Raw genomic sequence first — 19074 nt, forward strand, 5'->3', positions numbered from 1 at the left:
GATGTTTGCATTGTTTGCATGTATTGATTAACAAAGTTTGATTGTGGCACAGTGGGTAGAGTGCCAGGCCTGGAGTCAGGAAAATTCATCCTCATGAGTTCGAATCTGGCCTCAGACACTTACTAGCTGTGTGACCCTGGGCAAGTCACTTAACCCTCACTGCCTCACCAAAAAAAAAAAAAAAAATGTCTGTTGCTTACCTGCCTTTGAGCCCCTTAGCCTCAGAAAGAGTGAGAGACACCTGGGGGAAAGTGTGTGTCTGTGTGAGTGTGTGTGTGTTGTGGCAGCAAGATGGTCTAATGGATAGAGCAATCACCCTGGTGTCAGGAGAATTCAAATATGACTTAAGACGCCTACACACTTACTGTGTGATTATTTAACCTCTGTTTATCTCAGTTTCCTCAGTTATAAAATGCAGATGATAATAGCACCTGCCTCTCAAGATTGGTGTGAGGAGCAAATGAGATAATATTTGCAAACGATTTAGCAGAGTACCTAGCATATAGGTTCTATATAAATGCTTATTCCCTTCTCTGGGTATGTTGGGCAGGGGTGATGGGGGTGGGGGGAGGTGGTTGCCTTCTAAGATCCTCTCCAAGCCAAAACTGTGAAAGGGGGAAATAGGAGGTACACACTAATATAAAATCATCCTTACCTAAAAAAAGATGTAGCTGTAAGAGAAGAAAAGATAATAATCTGCCTCTCCTCTTCAGTGTGTGTGCCTATAACTGTGTGCATATGTTGTCAGTCTTTCAATAAATATTTATTAAGCACCTACTATGTGACAAGCATTGTACTAAGTGTTTGAAATACAGAAACAGGCAGAAAGACACTACCAGGCCTCAGCGACCTTATAATATAATGAGAGAGACAAGCAAAAGAAATATGCAAATTATATGTATATATGTGTATATATATATATCATATGATAAATAGGAAAAAAGGAAAAAATTATCTTTACATATAGATAATATGTGGGTAGGTAAGTGGTGCAGGTGATAGATCACCAGCCCTGTAGTCAGGATGACCTGAGTTCAAATCCAGCCTCAGACACCCAGCGTCTGACCTTGGGCAAGTTATTTAATCCTATTTGCCTTAGTTCCTCATCTGTAAAATAAGTTGGAGAAGGAAATGGCAAACCACTACATCATCTTTGCCAAGAAAAACCCAAATGAAGTCACAGAGGGTCACAACTGAAATGAAAAAACAATAAATAATATTGAGATAACTTTGTCCCCCTTTGATTTCCCAAGGTAAAGATATAGATGGAGCTCTATTTTCTTTTCCTTTTTATTCATTCTTTCTAATTAAGTACATCTAATCTTACAAATCTTTGCTTTTTTTTCTGCCAAATAGTTGCATAAAAGATCATCAAAAAAGAGGACCATGACAGATGTCATGACTTGCAATGAATTGAATTTAAGTGAAGGAGGGCTATGCAAGGTCACCAACTTCACTCTCTCCTCCAGAGCCATCTGAGTCCAATGGTATGATATACATCAGGACAACTGGAGATGGTCCTGGATATTTGAGGCAATTGGGGTTAAGTGACTTCCCCAGGATCACACAACTAGTAAGTGTCAAGTGTCTGAGGCCAGATTTGAACTCAGTTTCTCCTGACTCCAGGGCCCACATTCTATCCACTGCACCACCTATTTTGAGAGGGAGAAGAGTGAAGAGAACCCCTATAAGAAGCCTACTTTAGGATGGCATTCTGTCAATTGCGATTTGGGAGTAAGACTGATTTTGTTTTGGTTAAGTGGTGGAGTGGGACAGGTTTGAGTAGATTAGATTCCTTTCATACTGTTTTGATCTTAGTTAAAATTAAGTTTTATTTATGTCCATTCCTAAAATACAGGGTGTCCCAAAAGACTTAGGACAGTTCCTGGTGCACTAAGACTTTTGGAATATCCTGTATATCTCCATACTAGCAAAAGTAATTGAACAATAAGGTATGTAGTCCACAAGGACTGTAATAAATCAGGACCACATATGACCTGCTTCTTTCAAGGGAATGAAAAGAATAGGATCCTTCAAAAAGGTCAGCCTGCACCTACATGAGGCCACTGCTCGTCTTTCCTGCTACTCCCTTGAATCCACCTAGAACAGACTTACTTACTATTCAGATGGGATACACAGAACCACCATAAGGGCATCAGTATAGCTTACAGGAGCACGCAAGTAAGCTGCTTGCTAAACTCTCCCATCTGCTCTTTTTTCCCCTTTTCTTCCCTTTAAGTACTATACCCTTCTCTAGGTAAATTTAGTCTCTTTCATCCAATCATCCTGAGAAGTGATTCACCACACAAGGGCAATCTACCACAGAGATGTCAAACACAAGACTGCATATGGCCCATAACATTTCCTAGTGCTGATGAACCAGATTAAAATTGGGAACTAATTAACAAAATAAAATCAAAGAATATTTCTCAAAATAAAACTGAAACATCAATAATTCTTAATATGTGGTTTTCTAAGTAAATATGCACCTGCAGGGATCATTATGTATAGTTTAGGGGCTGCCATTTCTATTTGGGTTTGACACCATTGGTCTAAAATATCACCTCTTCCAGGAAGATTTGCATTCTAAAAGATGTTGCCAGGACTTGGTAATGTTTAACACAAAGGAATGAACCAATTAAGGGTGAAATCTCAGTCAGTAATGACAGGATATGGAAGAAATATTTGCGCCTCTCAAATTACACCAACTATTATATTCAATAAATCCTGCATCTGGGACAACGTCCTGCTCCTAAGACCTATGCTATACACTGAACATATGCTTACAATATAGTATAAAGAATTGCTGACAAGAAGTCAAGACATCTGTAATCTATTTTGAGTGTTATCACTAATTGGCCATGTGAATTTGGTCATCACATCATCTCACAAGGCCGAAGCTTCCTTATCTAATAAAATGAAGTTGGTGTAACTTTCCATCTTTATTGGAAACCCAAAAGGAATGAAAGTCACTCATTATATGATCTATGGCATTCGTTTGGGATGGAAACAGCCCTATTCTTATGTTAAAAGAGCCCTCTATTTGAGTTGCAAGGCAGTATTGTATAGTGGATAGAATGCTGGCCAGGAAGAGCTGAATTCAAATCTCACCTCTGACCCTGGCTGAGGTAGAGTGAAGGTGTAGATCATAGGAATTGAAGAGGTTAATTAATTGGGCACTGATGATATTTTAAGGGAGATCAGTAAGTATAAAGAGGCAGCACAATATAACAAAGAACAGACTTCAAAGTCAAGAAGACATGGATTCAAGTCAAACAACTAACACATACTGACTATGTAATCCTCAACAAGTCATTCAGTTTCTCAGGGCTCCAGGCAACTCTTCAGTACTAAAATTTGAGGAGACAAGGTACACCTACAGTGGTAGAGTTTCCTCATATGGGAGTTCTCTATGCTGATGAAATCAGTCCCAATCCTTATTCTTTCCCTATAATGCTGAGTCCATTTTTTTCCTTTCTTACTGAGAGAAACTTATTTCCCTCTTATGTTAATAATCAATTATTGAATTAGGACAAAGATTTTTTTTAACCTTCTTATTACCTCATTCAGAAATCAACCCCTTAGGTTACTCAGTCAGAATCTAAAGGACATTGCTGATAATGACATTGGATTAACTTTCTCCCCATCTTATTCAGACCCCACCCAACTGGGCAAGCCCATTGTGTTATACTCAGGCTTGGGGGGTGGGTTGGAGGTAGATACTTTGTCTAGATTGCAAGGGCTTGGGGTAAGGGCAGGTTTAGGAATAAAAATGGCATAATAAAAGTTATGTACCCCAACCACTCATTAAAATAGGTCCACCTCATTATAATATTCATTCTTCTCATTAATTGTTAACTGTAAGAGCTGATTTTGCTTGTCAGGAACACCCACTCTTCCAAGGGGATATAAGCATGAAGAAACCCCAATAATTCATCTTGGGTTTAGGTAAGACAGCCAAATGACCCTTTTATTAATTATCTGCTAGCAATAATTAATAAAATGATTGATTACCTAAAATTATATCTCTCAAACTTTTTACACCTCACATCACATCTGGGACAGATGCTACAAGTGAACAATTACCTATATCCAACCCTTTCAGGATAATATTGCATTATATTCACATTGAGAAAATTTCAAAATGTTTTTAATTATCTCAAACTGCTCTCTTTGCCAAAAATCTCCATCATTTTAAAGCCAATATTCTCCAGGTGCATGGCTATAAATCAAATACCACCAAAATATCAAAAAATGAATATATAACAGGATGAAAGGGGCATCTTCTTTAAAAAAGAGAGAATCAGGGCAGCTAGGTGGCATAGTGGATAGAGCACTGGCCCTGGAGTCAGGAAAACCTGAGTTCAAATCTGGCCTCAGACACTTGACTCTAGCTGTGTGACCCTGGGCAAGCCACTTAACCCCAATTGCCTCACACACTGAAGGAAGGAAGGAAAGAAAGAAAGAAAGAAAGAAAGAAAGAAAGAAAGAAAGAAAGAAAGAAAGAAAGAAAGAAAGAAAGAAAGAAAGAAAGAAAGAAAGAAAGAAAGAAAGAAAGAAAGAAAGAAAGAAAGAAAGAAAGAAAGAAAGAAAGAAAGAAAGAAAGAAAGAAAGAAAGAAAGGAAGGAAGGAAGGAAGGAAGGAAGGAAGGAAGGAAGGAAGGAAGGAAGGAAGGAAGGAAGAAAGAAAGAAAGAAAGAAAGAAAGGAAGGAAGGAAGGAAGGAAGGAAGGAAGGAAGGAAGGAAGGAAGGAAGGAAGGAAGGAAGGAAGGAAGGAAGGAAGAAAGAAAGAAAGAAAGAAAGAAAGAAAGAAAGAAAGAAAGAAAGAAAGAAAGAAAGAAAGAAAGAAAGAAAGAAAGAAGAAAAAGAGAGCATCACCAAAGGTAATCATTGTAGTAGTTCAATGTCAACTTGGATAGATGTTCCCAGCGTAGTTCCCCAGGTATCTCTCCTTGTCCCTGTTTTGTTTCACATTTTTATCAGTGACTTGGATGAAATAATAGATGGTATGCTTATCAAATTTACAGATGACACAGGGCTAAGAAACCTTGCTAACTAGCTAAATGACAGAATCAGGATTGACAAAGGTTTCCAGATTAAAACATTGGGATGATTTAATAAGAGAAAATTGAGTAGGAACAAATAATTATAGCATTGGATATTTTTATGTTGCTTTAATGTTTGAAAAGCACACGATTCTTTTGCACATCATTTGCATGTATTATCTCAGGGGTAGTTAGGTAGAACAGTGGATAAAGCACTGGCCCTGGATTCAGGAGGACCTGAGTTCAAATCCAGCCTCAGACACTTGACACTTACTAGCTGTGTGACTCTGGGCAAGTCACTTAATCTTCATTGCCCCACCAAAAAAAAAATACATATATTATATGTTTTTATACTTATAACAATCCTGGGAAGTTGGTCATATCCCCCATTTTGTAGATGACAAAATGTAGACTCAGGGAGTTTAAATATTTTACCAAGGGTCACATACCTAATAATCATCTGAGATGGGATTTGAAGGTCTTCCTGCCCATAGCTTACCATGATATTTCCTAAGTATGAGCTGAGAGAGGGATAGTTAGAAGCTCATTGTTTATTAGCCTGGAGAAGAGAAGACTCAGGGGTGGAACAAAATAGCTGTCTTTAAGTATTTGGAGAGATATTATGAGAAAGAAAAGATTTAAACTTTTTCTGTGCAGACTTAAGAACACTAGGTAGAAATTATAAAGAGAGAAATTTAGACTTACAGCAAGGAAATATTTTCCTTACAATTAGAGATATCCTCCAGAGGCAGTGAGATCTCCCCACAATTAAGGTATATGCCATAGAGGAGATTCTATAAATCAAAATAGCAAGTAGTCCTAATGGAGGTGGAAAGACATATGGTATACATGCATAGACATGGTCAAGGACATGTAAACCATAAAAGGAAGGTGAACTGTTCATGTAATGAACAGTACATGGAGTGCCTGGGTGGTACTTTGGTGCTTCTGAGGATATTAAAAGAACCAAAGAGAAGCAGGTAAGTGGTGCGGTGGATAAAGCACTAGCCCTGGATTCAGGAGGACCTGAGTTCAAAGGTGACCTCAGATATTTGACAACTTACTAGTTGTGTGACCCTAGGCAAGTCACTTAACCCTCATTGTCCTGCAAAACAGAAAGGGAAAAAAAAAAGATCCAAAGAAAGGTGTCCAGTGTATTGGGTTGATTTTTTCTGAAGGATTTATGATAAGCTATGGATAAAAATCACATGTCATCCAGATAAAAGGTCTAAGAATTAAGTATCAAAATGAGGAAGTTGTAATAGATACAGGATCTCTAAAGTCTCTTTCAGTTCTATGATTCTATACCATTCTATGAAAGATGACACATCTTTTCCCTTATAGTAATGATTATTGGACTCCTACATCTTGCTTCCCCTCTTTGTTTTCCATTGATTTCAATGAATTGTGGATAGTGCTTCCTCCCTCTTTTGTCCCTCCCTTCCTCCCTTTTCTCTTTCCTTCCTTTCTCCCTCCCTCTCTCCATCTTTCTGTTCCTTCTTTCCCTCTCTCCCTCCTCTTTTCCTTTCCTTCTTTTCTTTTTTTCCCTCCCTCTCTTCCTTCTTTCCTACTGACATGGCAATTGGGGCTATTAAAGTTTAAACTGGCCTACTAGCTAAAAGACAGACATACCTAAGAAGGGAGATATGCACATTAGGCATAGCTGCTGCTTGATAGGTAGGCACCAGGGGATAGAGATAAATCCAGAAGTCCAGACCATCATCCCTCATTCAAACCCTTTACCCACCCCCAAAAGGGAATTTTCCATAGTCAGGTGGTCACCCCCTCTGTTTCCCCACCATCAGTCATCTATAAAAGCTTTTACCTTTCTCCTTTTCAAGAAGAAATCTGCCTCAGAGAATCATGTTATCTCTAAGTCATTTTCTCCCCTTGAGGAAAGTCTTTTACTTCCTTCTTGGTCACTTTCTCTAGTGCCCAAATAAAATATTATTTTATTCTAATTGAATTGTGTGTGAGAGGGTGTAATTCTTTAAAGAGGAATACCTAAGAACCCCCACAGTCTATTTCCCCCATGATATTTCCCTCCCTCCTTTTCTTCCTTTATCTTCTCCCTCCTTCCTTCTCTTACTTCCTTTCTCCCTCTCTTCCTCTTTTCCTTCTTTCATTCCCTCCTGCCTTTCTACCTTCCTTTCCTCCTGCTTTCCTTCTCTCCCTTTCTCCTTTCTTTCTTTCCTTCCTTCCTTCCTTCCATTTTTCTTCTCTCCCACCACCTAGTGAGCTTCTCTTTGTAACAAAGAAAAAGAATTAAGTACAGTGAACGGACCCAGCAACTGATCTTTGAGAGCAAATATAGCATATACAACTTTCTGCATCCATAGGCCTCTACCTCTCCAATAAAAAAGGGTAGATAGATTGCCCAACTTCTTCCCTGCAGGTCAAGATCAGCCATTGTAATTACAGTGTTCAGTTTCATTTTAGTAGAACACTAGTATCTGAAAGCATGTAATGAAGTGATGGCTACAGAAAGGAAGGTTTGATTGTTACATTGATGAAAGCCCCAGCTCTCTAACAGACAAACTGCAGAAAGCCTTTCAAGAAGTTGCATGACCTTCCATTCAGCCTATAGGACGACAATATAATTAACTTGGTTAGCTAACTTGCTTCTCCTAAAGAAGATTTAGAACTTGAACACACGGGCATATTTATAGACAATAGTCTTTGCAATATAGGGTTGTTATTTTCCGTGAGAATTGCAAACATCTTTATGTTTATTTTAGGCTGTCTATTCTTTGAATTTGTAATTCTTTAAGTATTAGTTATGGCTTATCTGGGACTTAAGAACAAGAAAGAGGGCAATATACTGAAGTGCTATAAATAATGAATGCAGTGTGTAAGCTCCAGCAGAGTAAAGATATTGTAAAGCTAAAGAATTCAATTTGGTTTCATTCTCCCCCTGGGCTGTGTAACCTTACAAGCCCTTTGTGCCAAGTCTCAGAATTCCAACAGGGAAGAACTGGGGGTTTTAGGGGAAAAAATGTTTCTGGCTGAAATAGACACAGGAACCCCTGGATCCCATGGAAATAGCCTCTTGATAATATACCATCCCAACCCCCACTCACCAAGAAATGCCTTCTTTCTCCAAGAACCAATTTAGCTCTAAACTAATGGCAATACTTTCCCATAAATACCAGCTTCTCAGTCTATTAAAGTAAACAATGAAAGATAGATACATGATCCCAAGTTATTATTCTCTCTGCAGCTTCTAGATGGAGCCCTATCTGACCCATTCTTTATCAGCAATGGAGCAAGGAACCTCAGACTCATTGAATCACTTCTAAGCAGGCATTCTCTGGGATGCCTCCAAATGACCTAGAATCTGCCTTCAGACAATGCTTTGAGCCATTTGGGAAACTCCTGACACAGGAAGCCAATAACACATTCAAAACTACCCCCATCCCCACCTGAGAGGGGACCACAGAATACTTCACATACAGTAAGGCCATACAGCCTTGGAAAAATATTCACAAGGGTATCAGGAAGTAAAGAAAGGAAGATATTTCATTTCCCCTCTCCAAATTAAAGTTACAGTCATTTTAGTGTGCAATAATGTGTTCCCTTATTCTTTCCACTGACCCTCCAAAGAGGTATGGGAGTGGGGGTGAAGGGAAAGGGGGAAAAAGGGAAAAGAGCACAATAATGAACATAGATCCATCACCACAGAGGTCATTGTTGGGGGTCAAAGGAAAGAAAAGAGAATTGCATCCTGTTCCTTTAGACCTTAAAAGAAAGCATATGTTGGGGGCAGCTAGGTGGCGCAGTGGATAGAGCACCGGCCCTGGAGTCAGGAGTATCTGAGTTCAAATCCGGCCTCAGACACTGAACACTTACTAGCTGTGTGACCCTGGGCAAGTCACTTAACCCCAATTGCCTCACTAAAAAAAAAAAAAGAAAGAAAGAAAGCATATGACATGTTAGATTTTAGGATTATAAATCTCAAACTAGAGGATCCCCCAGTGGTCACCTAGAACAAATCCCTCATTTGATAAATGAAGGAAATGAGACTCAGGAAGGTTAATTGAATTGCCCAAGGTCACACAGGAAGCAATTTTGAGGGTTGTAGAGATTCAAACCTAGGTCTTGGGAGACAGGTTTTTTTTTTTCTTCCTATATACCAAGGTGATGTTTCTATCCATTTTGAAAAGCTCATTTATTAAGAACCTACTATGTAGTGGAAAAGGCACTGGCCCTGGATTCAGAAGGACCAGAGTTCAAATCTGGCCTCAGACACTTGACACTTACTAGCTGTGTGACCCTGGGCAAGTCACTTAACTGCATTGCCCTGCAAAAAACAAAAACAAAACAAAAACAAAACAAAAAGAACCTACTATGGACAAGACATCATGTTAGATACTAGAGGTGAAAAGGTTAAACAAATTAATCCTTGCTTTCAAGGAGGTTAAATTCTACTGGTGACTACTGTGCTACATGAATTTTTTTTTTAAAAAAAGGTCGGGGGCAGCTAGGTGGCGCAGTGGATAGAGCACCGGCCCTAGAGTCAGGAGTACCTGAGTTCAAATCCGGCCTCAGACACTTAACACTTACTAGCTGTGTGACCATTGGCAAGTCACTTAACCCCAATTGCCTCACTAAAAAAAAAAAAAAAAAGGTCAGGGGCTGAGTGAATGGGACAAAAGAGGCAGACAAAAAAATTCTTGGAACATTTGAACAGGGAGAGAGCTTTGTCAACTAGGGGGATAAGGGAAGATTATGTGGAGGTGGGGGCACCAAGAAGAGTCTTAAAGGAAAAACAGACTTTTGAAAGGCAGAAAAGAGGGACTGCATTACAGACAAAAGAAATGAATGGCCTGCACAAAGGCAATGAGGCAAGAGAAGGTCTGTCAAGTTCAGAAATAGCTATTAGTACAGCTTGACTGAAATGTAGCATACCTAAAAGGAAATAATGTGAAATGAGATCGGAAAAGTTGGTGGAAGGATGTTGGAAAGCCTTAAATGTCAGACTAAGGAATTATTTTATCCTAAAGGTGATAGGGAGCCACTGAAAATTTTTGAGCAGAAGAATCACATGGTCAGACTTGTGTCTATGGCAGATGGTTTAGTTTGCAATTTGAAACACCAGTTAAGAGAGGAGAGAAAGGGGCAGCTAGGTGGTGCAGTGGATAAAGCACCAGCCCTGGATTCAGGAGTACCTGAGTTCAAATCCGGCCTCAGACACTTGACACTTTCTAGCTGTGTGACCCTGGGCAAGTCACTTAACCCCCATAGCCCCACAAAAAAAGAAAAAGAAAAGAAAAGAAAAAGAGAGGAGAGAAGCTGGGAAACCAATTAGTGGCCTATTCAAAGAGTCCAGAGAGAAGCTGCTGAAGATTTGAACCAAGATGGTGTCAGTGTAAATGGAGAGATAGGGACACATCTTAGCAATAAAATAGACGTAGAATGTATAGAATTTAGCAATTGGTTCAATATATCTGTGAGAATGAGGGAGCTCCAAGATTCCAATCATCATTGATTAGAACACTAGATTCCCATGACAAAAGTAGGACAATATTGAAGAGGGGTGAATTTAGGTGAGAAAATGTTTATATCTCTATATTTATATCTATCTATAGATATTTTGAATTTATGTTCTATGAGTATGTCCAATGACTATCATGGATATCTTGTATTTTGTAGGGAAATCATGTCATTACTGAAGTGATGCCCGAGGCTAACAACCAGTTTTTCAGGTTCCTGAGGCAACCCTGCCACCATTCCTGGATATCTTGATGAATATTAATGGGATGAATAAGGATATGACTTGGATGGTTTAGAAATTTGTGAATGTCAGTTCTTCAAGAATAAGATTGGATTTGAACTTGAAGGCTATGTTAATATATTCCACCAGGTGGGCACAGAGAAATTGGGCTGAGCAAACCATTCTTTTAAATCAAAAGAGATAAGGGATCTTATTTGCTGTTAGAACCTAGAACTACCTGTTTTTTCATTATTTTTCTATTTTTCCCAAATAAAGTCCTAAATGTGAAGAAGACTGTTAAAACTTTTCAAAAGTAGCCATAGGCCTTTCTAAAGCACTATGTATTGTTTTCCATTAAATTCTACAGAGCGATGTTGCACTTGGCATATGACTAAGAAATTAGTGGATCAAATTAATCCCTATTTGCAGTGGCAGGAACAAAACATAACAAAGTATAAATGAAACATACAATTCATAAGGCCTTGGTTTTTCCCTAGAGACCACAAATCAGATTTAGACATACTATGCTCAGAGGCTGTCATGAATAACTTTTGAATCTTCATCTCTTTTCAAGGAGACTTCTTTTGTAATATGAGGAGGGATGGTAAATATTTTTCAGACTATTTCAAGAAGATGCTTTTTAAAGTGCTTTGATATTTAAATTGGGTCAACATCTCCTTTTTCTATTCATCTTTATTCTATGGTTGAAATCTTGATCTTCTATTCTGCACGAGGATTATTTCCTGCCAAATTCAAGATTACATACATGTTGCTAGGAAAGTAGTTAGTATTCAAGTCAGCAGGAAAAAGCCTTCCTAAATTAAATGAAATTTCACTGTGGTTATATAATACCATATCAGATTGTCTGATTTTAACAGAGATTTGGTTAGACTCAATTTTACAAGTAATTTTCTATTTGTAGGAGCTAATAGAAGAAAATTGTAATAGACATGAAAGAGAACAGAAATCTCATAGAATTTGTCATATTCTCTGTTATGCATTAAAATGATAACACTGATTTCATGGTCAGCTATTTCATTAAACTTCCTGCTGTCATTAATGCTCTTATAATTAAAATAACCCTAAATTTAATACAGGAGTTACTATGTATTTACGACTTTCCCCTAATGCTGGGTAATCATCCTAACAGCTTTTCCCTTGAAGTTATGTGATTAACCTTTGCACTACCAACAAGATATGACTTTGGCAGCCCAAAGAAATGGGAGAGATTTGTTTCAAGATATATAAGACAGAGTATTGAGAGGAAGCATGGCAGAGGGTAGAGAGCTGGTGCTGGAGTGAGGAAGACCTGAATTCAAGCTCCATTTCTGACATACACTGGGCTTACCGTGTCTCTGTTCACGAACCTTCTCCTTCCTATCCCACTCTAGCTCTAACACAATGAACCATGATCAAATCAACTCCACTGACCTTGGTCCTATGTGGGATATGTCAAACTCCTCCCCCAAGCCCCATTTATCCTCTGTGTAACTTTCCAGGCCAAAATGATAGACTCTGGCCACTGACGCTCCTGTGCGTGCTGTTTCCCCCATTAGAATGTAAGCTTCTTTAAGATGGGGGTGCTTGCTTATATATTAGCATGTCCAAGGTTTAGCTTTGTAATCAACACACACACACACGAGAATTAATGATTTCCTATTCATTCATTCATTCCATTTCATTCATTCATTTATTCATTCATCCATTCATTCATCCATTCATCGATTTAACCTCTGTGTCCCCAAGCAACTCCCTTAGGTTCCCTATACTAATCACATCACAAATTTAGTCTAAAAGGAAAAAAATGAGTGCCATAGATGGAAATCTAACATAAAATCTTTTCTAGTGGGTATGATTATAAAGGAATTAGCATTTCAGTGCACACAAAAGCAATTTTTTTTTAATTTTTTTTTTTTTAGTGAGGCAATTGGGGTTAAGTGACTTGCCCAGGGTCACACAGCTAGTTAAGTGTTAAGTGTCTGAGGCCGGATTTGAACTCAGGTACTCCTGACTCCAGGGCCAGTGCTCTATCCACTGCACCATCTAGCTGCCCCACACACAAAAGCAATTTTAATTGGTAGTCTATTAGAATTTTCCTCATCTAAATTAGTGATTCATAGATTTGGGGAGGTGAAAGAACCTACTTTTGCTGCTTATTTTCAAGGCATTAGTGAATAGAAAGTTGGATTTTGGATCAGAAAATCTTGGGTCACTTAATCTCTGCTAGCATTAGTTTCCTCACCTATAAAATAGGAGTATTAATAGTAATAACACCTGTCTACTTCACAGAGCTGTTTTAAGGCTAGTCAGAAAATATATGTAAAAGTGCTCTGCAAAACTTAGATAAAAATCTGATTTCTCTCTAGATGTTTTTCTGGTACCTTCCCTTTTTTTCCACCTTACCTCAAAGCACAACATGACATGATTTCTTTTTTATTAAAATTCATCTTATTTTGAGAATTTCACAATGCCCTTTGAAACCAGATATATACTCCAGAGGAAGAACTGATAAATTGAAGTAAGAATAGTATGGTTTCATTCATATATACACACACACACACACACACACATATATGTGTGTGTGTGTGTATGTATGTATGTATATTCTTTTTTTTTTTTTGGTGAGGCAATTGGGGTTAAGTGACTTGCCTAGGGTCACACAGCTAGTAAGTGTGTAAAGTGTCTGAGGCCAGATTTGAACTCAGGTCCTCCTGAATCCAGGGCCGGTGCTCTATCCACTGTGCCACCTAGCTGCCCCTGTATGTATATTCTTGTGTCTAATGGTAGCCTTCTCTAAGGCAGGGTGGGGAGGGAGAGAGGAAAAATATAAAAAGTACACAGCAGAGAACAAAAGGAAACAGAAGGAAGAACCAAAAAGCAGGGTAGCTTTGAAAATTATGTATACTTTTTATTACATAGTTTTGGTTTGTTTTGTTCTTTAAAGTAAACAGTGTGAAAGAGAAAATCTTGGTTTTATATTGAATATTTTTTTATGTTGTGCTGTGTGCATGGAAATGTTCTCTCTTCTGTCTTTTTATACTTAAGTTCAAAATGAATAAAAATTAAATTTAAAAGAAAGAAATTAAATACACTCCAGAATGTGGCAAAATCAAGTATGAAAATTACTAGCCTACTTGGAGGATGAAAATAGAACTTCAAGAATTCTCAAAGCATGAAATTTGTCCCAAGAAATTATCAGCCTTGAAAGGATGGTTTCTATTGGGAGAATTCAAATGCATTACAAGTCCCCTACACTTTGTTTTTCTTTATTTTGTTTTGTTTTTGTTTTTGTTTTTAGAAAGATAACTGTTTTATTGATGTGCAACATACCAATTGACAAAATCCATTAATATAATTAACCTTCTCAAAGAGGATGAACTGCAAATGAAGAAGCTTTCAGGTGACATGACACATTAATAAATTAAAGAAATGGATTCCTCTTTCCACATGATCATTTTCTCATTTCATGTTCTTCACGAAATCCTCTCCTTTTCTTGATGGAAGCTTTCAGCTCAGGAATGGCCTCAGCAACCATCTTTTCCTCAAAGGGGGAGAGCTTGCCAGTGCCCAGGTTCTTCTCAATGCCTTTTTTCCCAAGCAGCAAGGGTGTGGAAAAGTAGGAGTACTCTGTTTATTCTGATCTGACAAAAGAGCATTCCATGACTCTCTCCTTCCCATTCATTGCATCCACAACAGAGAAGACAAACTGGGCACCAGCATAGGCCACTGACAGGTAGCAGAAACTGCTCCAGCTTTCGCTTTGACAACCTCTGTTTCAACCTCTTGGATCCTCCCGGTCAGGGTTTTCAGCTGATCTTCAGGAAAGTCCACCTTAGGTATGCACTGGGAGATCAGGGGAATGACAGTCTTCCCTGCCTGGCTGCTAATGACAGGGACATTGACTCAAGCTGGATCCAAGCCCTTCAGTTCTGCAACAAAAGTGTTTCCTCTGACAATATCCAGGATTGTCACACGAAAGGTTTTGTTGCCTTGTTTCTTAAAAAGTTCAGATGTGATCGGGACAGTAGAATTGACCGGGTTCACAATAATACAGATCATGGCTTCTGGGCAATGCTTGGCACAGGCAGCAGCCAGAGTAGCAACAATGGCAGCATTGGTATTGAAAAGGTCAACAGGAGTCATTCCTGGCTTTCTGGGGACTCCTGTAGGAATCTTGACAATGTCAGCACCTTTCAAGCATTCTGGCAGCTGCTCGGGTCCCATGTAACCTTTCACAGTTGCTCTGGTCTCAATGTGGCTCAAATCAGCTGCTACCCCAGGGGTGTGTCAGCCAGCTCACCAAAAGGCTGTTCTTCAAGAGCAGTGACAGGGGCTGGCCAATTCCTTCAGAAGCACCCAGGACAGCGACTTTTGCATTGTTCTGCAAGGGGGGGGGGAGGCAGGGAGGATGGAGGGTTTGAGTTCAGTGCCAGGCAACAAAGAGACCTCCCCTACACTGTTTCATGGCTGAATCATGTCCTTTGGCTAATATAGTAATAATAAGAATAATTAATAATAATGTCATCTCATCTGATCTTCACACCCCTGTGAAGTAGATACTATTATTATCCCCACTTTAGAATTGAGGAAATGGAGGCCAATGGGATTAGTAAATTGTCCAGGATCACATAGTTAAGTGCCTGAGGCAGAACTCAAACTCAGGTCTTCCTGACTCCAAGTCCAGGGTTCTCTCCTCTCTGCCACACAGATGTCTATGGTCATTTCCAAAACTTCTCTATATTTCTCTTATACATTAATAAGGAGGAGCTGTGACAGGTCAAATTCTACCCCTATGGCATCCATGGGGTGGGATTCAGTTTCATATAAAATAAGGTCCACGTGGATGAAGGCCATGGTGGGGGACCTCTTCCACATGCACCTACAGCCCAGCAAGGTCATCTACTTCCTGTGCTTCTAATTAGTGTCATGCCCACCAGCAGAGAACATCACAAGCAAGGGCACATTGAATTCATAGAGCACTTGCTCCATTTCTAGCTTTTCAGCTTCCTGGATCAGATGGCTTAACACAATTTCAAGAAGCTCAATTTTCCAGGCCGGCATCAATGAGGACCTGAAATAGATTCTGGAAACTACAAGGCAGTGAACTTAATTTTGGGTCCTGATAAAACTGTAGCATGTATAATTAAAGAGATGGTCTGTGATCATTTAGAAAAGGAAGAAGTGATCACAAAGAATCAGTTTAGCTCCTTGAAGAATAAATCATGCCAAATGAACCTCATTTCTTTTCCTATTTTCATAGGTTTACTAGACTGGTGATAGGGAAATACTGACGTCATATCTTGCCTAGATTTCAGTAAAGCATTTAGTGAAGTTTTTCATGCTTTTCCTGGGTTAGTACAGTCAGGTAGTTTCAAAACTGATTGGATAACTAAACCCAATGGGGTTTTCACTAGTGACTCAACACAGAAACAAATGTCTAGTGGAGTGACCCAGAGTTCTGTTTGTAGTTTTTGTTCATTTTTGTGGTTTAACATTTTTATCAATGACTTTAATATAGACTTAAAAAACATACTTATGTCTTTTAATGTTTCACTGATGCTTTTCCTCCCACCACAAGCATTTCCCAAATATAACCCTTTACCCCTAGCCAAAGAATCTTTCCTTATAACGAAGAAAAACACTTGTACAAAACGAACCTGTGTGACCACATCTGACAGTATATGCAACCATTCTTATGAAATCTACAGATGAAGCTAGGAAGAATATCTATGGCAATGAATCTCATAGGATCCCAAAGGATTTAGAAAGGCTAATTGCTAAATGATGGGCCAAAACTATTCAAAGTTGAGAAAGTAACTGAGTTCCCACATTGGCTTTTTTTTTTTTTTGGTACTAATACCTTCCATAATTTCTTCTGTTCTTTTGGACCCTTCCCTTCTTTAAGATATTTGAAAAATCAAATCCCATGTGCCTCTAAAATGTGCTTCCTGCAACATGGATTTTTACCCCAGCTTAATGAGCATGGTGACATTTACATCAAGGAAAGGTTATTCAATGAGAACTGAAAAGAAACTAGAATGCAGGATATACCTCATATACTGGGTAATGAAAATATGAATGTGTACCAATATGCTCTCATTTCCTAATAAGGAAGCAGCACTGGGATTTGAAATCAGATCCTCTGATTCTAAAACTCAGTACTTTTTTTTCCACCCAGAAATTTTGTTGAAATATTTTCTAAGTAGTAAACAGAAAATTCTTTAAAAGATTTTTTGTTCAGTAGTTTCAGTCATGTCCAACACTTTGTGACCCTGTTTGGGGGGTTTCTTGGCATAACTACTAGAGTGGTTTGCCATTTCCTTCTCCAGCTTGTTTTATTGATGAGGAAACTGAAGCAAACAGGGTAAAGTGACTTGCCTAGGGTCACATAGCTAGTAAGTGTCTGAGAACAGATTTGAACTCTGGAAGATTAGTCTTCCTGACTTCAGACCTTGCAATCTATTCACTTATTCACCACTTGTACAAATATAATGTTTGTTATGGCCCTTGTCCTAAGATGGGGCCAAGGATGAGAACTTCATAACACCAAGGGATATTTCCCAAGATGGGGATTAGGGGATAGTTTTCACTGAGTAGCTTTTACTTAGGGGTCAGAAGCACCTACTAGACATATAAATTATGATATGAATTACCAAGAGCATAAGATTATGCACCAATTGGTGAGAAGTGGAAGGCATTATTTAAATCAAAAGGACAAATCAACATCAGAGTTCTATATACAAGGAGAGGGGAGAAGAAGGGCATAGGCATTTTTAAGCACTTAGTATGTGACACAAATACTGTGCAAAGTGCTTCACAAATATTTCCCACTTGATCCTCACAACAACCCTGTCATGTAGTTTTTTTTTATTATCCCCATTTTACAGTTGAAGAAACTGAGACAGACAAAAATTACATGGCTTGCCCAAGCACACGTAGTCAGTGTATGAGGCCAGATTTGAACTCAGCAAAGAGCTATTGCTTTAGTTTAGGCAGAAAGGTCCAATACTGGAAAAACAGTCAGGTTTAGCTAAGGACGCAGCAGTAGCTAGCATTCAGCATCTTGGGGCCATAGATGAATTATAGTAGATAAACACAAAATAAAATTTCAAATAGCAAGAAAGAAATGTTACTTCACATTCAATGGAAAGTGTCTGGTGTAGTATCATGGTATCAACTCTGCTTTCTAGAGTCCTTTGAATTAGAGTACTGGACTCAGAATAAGGAAGATCTGGCTTTGAATCCCACGTCAGACACTTGTAGGTGTATGACCCTGCCATGTCAAATAATCTCTGTGAATTTAGAATTACAACTTCTCTTAGCACTTCATGATGTATTACCACCACAAACCAATATTGGAAGGAGTTGTGATTTGGTCAAAATAGCTAACTCCCCATATCAACAAAGACCAAAACCCGCCTATGGCTTAGTAAATAAATCCTAAGAAATTGGCTAAGGCACAAAGAGATTAATCACTTGTCTGTGGTCTTTCAGCTTCCTGTCATCCTAGTTCTCCAAACTCCCTGACAAGTGATTGCCTTCTGCTTAAAGATTTCCAGCAATAAGGAACACCTATAACTTCTACTCACTGGTTTTAATTCTGTTCTTTAGGACCAATCAGAATAAGTCCAATCCATTTTCTGTATGACTGTCCTTTAAAAATGTGAAGATACCCATTATGACCCAGCGAACTCTTCATATTGGTTTTACTGAGATAGAGCCTATAAAAAAAACCTAAATAGGAGATTAATAGCAATTGTTGGCATCTTTTACATTTAGGATGTGCTTACTGTGCCTTGAAGTAATGTCCCCAGCAAAATATTGTTCTGTAGAGTAGACAGAGATCAAATGAATCTGAAGTATTAGTGAATCTGATGACCTACTTAAGAAGAAAAAGAAAGATCACCATGTGTAGGTGGGAGAAGTCTCTCACCAAATTAAGAGATGTAGAACACTATTGAGGAATATTGGCATAGCCAAGATGAAATGTAGATAATTTAGATCATTATTTTGTCTTGAAGTCTTATTTGTGCAGACAGAGGCAATATGGTATCATGGAAAGAGTATTAATTCAAAAATGAGAAAAGAATGGAGTCTGCAAACTGTAATATGTTATTAAAGATGTGGTTAGTGAATATCAAGAATAGGAAGTAGTGATCAAATGGCTTCACCAAAAACAGATGTATTTCTCCTTATTTCCTTTTTGGGCAGATTTATTCAGTGTGTGCTGGTAAATGCTTAATAACCAGCCCTCTGAGGGGAAGAAATATTTGTAAACTTTGAAGTTTAATCTGCATTAGTAATGTTTTCTCCAACA

The 19074-nt window shown here is 38.6% G+C and overlaps 1 pseudogene; it reads right to left on the bottom strand.

Annotated features, from left to right (window-relative positions):
- Positions 1-14216: 14216 nt before the first annotated feature.
- On the bottom strand, positions 14217-15818 carry LOC122746514 (annotated as a pseudogene).
- Between the last annotated feature and the right edge of the window lie 3256 nt (positions 15819-19074).

The sequence above is a fragment of the Dromiciops gliroides genome, chromosome 1 (assembly GCF_019393635.1).
Source record: "Dromiciops gliroides isolate mDroGli1 chromosome 1, mDroGli1.pri, whole genome shotgun sequence".
Classification (NCBI taxonomy): domain Eukaryota; kingdom Metazoa; phylum Chordata; class Mammalia; order Microbiotheria; family Microbiotheriidae; genus Dromiciops; species Dromiciops gliroides.